This window comes from Penaeus japonicus, unplaced genomic scaffold (assembly GCF_977035675.1).
Source record: "Penaeus japonicus unplaced genomic scaffold, GWHDUDI00000001_assembly GWHDUDI00000006, whole genome shotgun sequence".
NCBI classification, from domain to species: Eukaryota; Metazoa; Arthropoda; class Malacostraca; order Decapoda; family Penaeidae; genus Penaeus; species Penaeus japonicus.
The window spans coordinates 20,891,571-20,896,570 of record NW_028234408.1 but is presented as its reverse complement, the minus strand read 5'-3'; the positions used below and the strand labels follow the sequence as shown (position 1 = coordinate 20,896,570).

Genomic DNA, 5,000 nt, shown 5'->3' with positions numbered 1-5,000 from the left:
GCTGAAGGTCGCGTCCGGTCGTGCGGTCGCCATTCTGCTGTCTGCTTCCCGTGGACTCGGGCAAAGCCTCCTTTTATTAGCACAAACCAAGCCCTAGACGGCACTTTCATGATTTTATTCAGCTGGCACAGTAAGTTACAAGTCCTTTTTACTTCAGGGTGAATGAAAAAGTCGTGTAACGAATGTCTGTGTGCGTCTAGATGAACGTGGAAGTTACACCAGATTGCTGAACAGCTGATTTTCTCTTCGAGACTTTTTTCTTCACTTTCAGAATCATCCTTTACTTATTGATCCAGAGCATGTTTAAACTGATTAAAGGAGATGTACTGATGTGCAACTGTTTAGAAATGCCAAAATGTTGATTAGAGGTTGACCTAATTCGAGTTTGAAGGTCACGTGTTCTCGATGTGGGAACTTGGGAAGTATTGATTGTTCAGAATTGAGATTTAGAATCGCGGGGACAGCTGGAGACACTCGGTACCTGCATTCTATGAGGAATCTTTGCATCAGTAAGAAATCGATGCATAGGGTTTTATAAGACATGTGGCTTCTTGTTATATATGCATAAGCAAATTCTATATAGTGTTAAATGTGTGCCAACTCAATATGTTCAGCAGTTTATTGATTCAACATGTTAAATTTTGCAGAAAAGAACATTATGCATATAATATATACATGTATATATCTTTTTAGAATCTCCTTGCATGTTCTTAAGAATACATAATATCTCAGAAAACTCCACTTGGAAAAAGTGAAAGGATTTTTATTGTTGCAATATCCAATAATAAAAATGTCTGCAAGTTTTGCTTTGCATTTGATTGTTTTTACAAGACACCTAGCAATCTTTCTTCATACAATTCTCTTTCTAAAATAGGGAACTTGGAATCTCCATATTGAAAGGGTTTGCTGCCAGAAATATGGAGTTTGTAACAGCTGTTTATTGATATTTTGATGGTTAACATCTTGTATATTGAAGTTAACCATAATTATACCCTTTAATAACTATATCCCCTTCATAAAGTGCACAAAATATTTGAGGCATTTAAGCATTTGAATTTGCTTCCATGCTCTAACCCATTGCAGTAGGGGAGCATATTGAGCTAACTGGCCATCAGGATGGGATATTTCTGATGTTGAGCACCAGCTGGAAATTAGGAGGACAGGGAGAAAGTGTTCTATGTGCTCCTGGTAGTGCAGACTTGCCTAGTGAACCTTTTCCCTTTTTCCCAGACTGGCCACATCTTGATGTTCAGCCTTGTCTCTGAACTCAAGATGTATATTTTCTGTTGTTTTTTAGACTTATAGATGAAATATGACTCCTAAATATATATTACCAAAGGGACTCAAGTTGGCATTTAGTATTATTGGTCATCATATCTGAAGGAATGAATCATTTGTGATTTCAATAAATGGAAAAGACATTACAAAAGTAATCCGACCCCAGAAAAATACCTGTCCTAAGGCCAGAATCAATAATGCACTTATGGTAGATAGGCTGGATACTATAAATATGATTGTGAAAGGACGACACATTCCCAAACAATTTACCATTGGATATACAATGCTAAATTTACTTTTGGCTAGAGTACTGGTAAGTCCACTACTAACTACGACGACCACACTCCTCATGCTTTATCTTGCCCAAAAGTTATCAATTAAGGCAACAATTCTTTTTATGTATACATACAACGATTGGGATGGTGTTTATTCTAATAAGAACATCCCCCCCAAAATAATTTCACGTGAAATACACGAGAATGTTTGCGCAGGTTGGATTAAATTGGAGATGGCCACAGGCCTACAATAAACTTTAAACAAAACATGCTTCTGCACCTATTGGCACTCTGGAAGAGGACAACCCCCACAAACAATGAGTAAAACAGTTGGGGCTGATATATAGCCAGGGAGGTCTGAAGAGCACAGATAATCATAATCAAACCAATTCATATTTATTACTTTGTTATTAATGATATGCCTAAGAAAATGCATTCTGTTATGCTGTATTTAATGTAAGAAAGTAGAAAGTGTGCCTCGCTTCGTTTATTTTTGCAATTACTTGTACAACATTATTCATAAACAATGTTATTCATTCAAGTGTTTAATTGATATCATTATTATTTTTTTTTCTTTTTAAGAATTCACACAAATTTCACCACCTTTTGCATGGAACCATTATTTCTTTTACTTCTGATTGCATTCCTCTACAAAAAAAAAAAAAAAAAAAAAAAATCTAAAAATCGTTATTATATCCATACATGAATGATGAAAATAAAATAAGGTCATATAGAAGACCATGCCTTTTAGAAAGTAATTTTCTTTAATGATAATTTTACACGAGATCTGTATCACCAGCATGAAAATCTCGCTGTTTTGGGCTTTGTTTACATGTTATGGGATTGTTCAAAGGAGCCTAAAGAATCATGTAAGGTGCTCACTGATTGGCAGAATCGATTTACCAGTTTTCCTCAAACTGGTAAATCGAAAGTTGATTTACCCGTACCAGATGACTTGCTATCACTTAGTGAATCCCACTATACCATCACTAGTAACTGACCACTGGTAAATGCATTGTGATTATTTATTGGTGAATCCAGTCCAATAGGGTTAAAGCCATCACAGATCAAGGGCTTAGGCTGACTTTGTAAAGCTTTTGCACTGAAACTAATGCTGTGACAATGAAAATGCTTCTTAACTGTGAACAGTTTCGAATGTTGCATCATATATGTAGTGACAACCTTCCACATTGAGTTAATTTGAAGATCTGTTAGGTTAGTGAGATTGCAGAAGCTCTTGAGCTCTTTTATTAAAGAACTTTGTTAGTAGTAATAGACCAGATGCAAGTAAAATACATTCTGCTTGTGAATTAGGCAAAGCATTTTCTTTGCTGCAGATTTGTTTCTGGATTAGCAGTGCAGATTTATCTGAAGATGTCAGTAAATTGATTGATTGGTAATGTTTTTTTTAATTCACATCAGTTCCATGGTTTGGATTCATGACATTGAATTCATAATGAATTTGGTAAAACATGTAACTAAATTATAGTGCAAGCAGCAACATGTTTTAGTCACATTTACAGTGATTTATACTGCTATGAAAATACTTTGAATATGTAGGAAATAATATAGATAGGTACTAAATCTTTCATTATAATCCATATTGTTAAATTGGTATTCATTGCAATTGTGACCTTTTTTTTTAACTTCTGTGTATTTCTCCATTTTTAATTTTGCATTGTGCAGAATAATCTTTAATCCAAAGTATGAAAGATTTCAATTGTGAAGTGCACATCACACTAGCACATTTTTCCCTGACATCAGACCACCAACCTTGGCATACTGTATCCCTAATGCACACATTTGATGGACAGTGTTTGTGAAGAAAAACGCGAAACGATGGCAAACCTCATTCTAAGTATAAGACTCGTTTTCAGAGGAACTGTTCAATAACAGAGTATTTATATATAATTTTATTTATTTATTAGTTTTGCGTTTGTAATAAGATATACAATTTCTGCCTATTGCACAAACATAAATTTACTAGGGCACAAAAGTTTCTTAACCTAAATGAATTCTAATATTTTTGTTTCCATTCATGCAAAATCTAAAATTCTTAACCCTCTCTGGACGGGTGGTACAGCATGTGTACCGTGCATTCAAAAGCCCAGTGGCCGGGCGGCACAGTATTGTGCCAGCCATTCAATTGATTTAGGCCTAATAATTCGAACGCCCCGGCATTTGGACATTCAAGGCTAGAATTCCCCCGTCGGGGATGGGTTAATATAACAAAGTAGTAGTCTTTCCTGGTGTATTGGCTGTATGACAATGCTGGCATTAGGATTAAAAACTTCGGCTATGCTCTGTATGCCAGAATCAAGGAAGCACAATGTCAAACACAAGTGGTAAAATCTTATGGAAAAAGTGCCAGATGCTATGGCAAAACTACATGTTACAGAATTTAATATTTATATATTTGAATAAGTCAAATCTTTTGGGTGTTTGGGATGAAATTTGAAATGTTGGTGATTTCTAAATGTAAAAATGAGCAGCATGAAGAGTGTAGAGGCTAGTCTCATTGATTGGTCTCCATGCATGGCAGCTCTAATTGTAGAAAGTTCATGGATCCTCCCCTCTTGAGATGAATTACTTTTATTCTTGTCGGGATGAAAGTAAATGGTTAGATTGTCAATTTCATTGATATGGACAACAGTTGTCAATCACTGGTCAGAATTTGAGAGACAAGGATGAAAGGTTGTATGATATTGCAGAAATGCTGAGTGGGAAGTTCAAAATCCCCCTCCCCCCTTCTTCTCCCCATATGTTACTCTTTATCTAATTTGCCTTTATGAATAATTGTGGAACAAGTTAAGTGTCCTAATATACTTCAGTTTCTGGAATTGAAACCAAATTCATAAGAATGACTATAGGAAAATATTTTTGAGGAAATTTCGAGTTGCATTACTTTTTTGACTGATTTTTAACCTTGATTATATCAGCTTCCAGACAGTGATAAAGACACATTCATTCATTCATTCCTATTCATTCATGCCCCATATAGTTCATGCTATCAGAGGAAGAAGGTTGTATGTGCGTGGAATGCGTGGGTGTAAGTGGGTTGGTGTGTGGGTAGTATTGACGTCTGGAAAGAGCAGGTCAGAGTTGCCAGTGTCTTTAATGTGATGGTCTTCATCTAATTTTTCAGAATTCTCATCTAAGTCATTCACGTGCATTTCAGATACACAAAATGTATAAGTGTTTGTATTAATATTCCATTGTTGATAAAAGAATTCTACAAAGGAAGAAAAATATAAGAGGGCTATATGTGGCAGCATTGGGAGTGGTGCCTGTTGCGTGTACAGTTGCCATGGTTACCAGCCCTCTCTGGCTCAGGAGTGGCTGTCTGCCTGCCTGCTCTCCTTACTCCTCCCTCTCTTCTCCCCTCCCCTACTCTCCTCCCTCACTCTCTTCTCCCCTACTCCCCTCCCCTGCTCTCCTCCCTCACTC

At 36.3% G+C, this 5,000-nt stretch overlaps 1 protein-coding gene across 2 annotated transcripts in view; it reads left to right on the top strand.

The window, feature by feature from the left end:
* eIF5 (eukaryotic translation initiation factor 5) overlaps positions 1–5,000 on the top strand; it is a 21,132-nt gene that overhangs the window by 434 nt on the left and 15,698 nt on the right. Inside the window, exon 2 of one of the 2 annotated variants that reach the window (XM_043027574.2) lies at positions 1–130. This exon is cut by the window's left edge and continues 9 nt beyond it. The gene's annotated coding sequence lies outside the window, so the exon portion shown is untranslated. Of the gene's footprint in view, positions 131–398; positions 510–5,000 lie in introns of those variants that run through there. The other variant, XM_086537721.1, reaches the window with a different exon arrangement.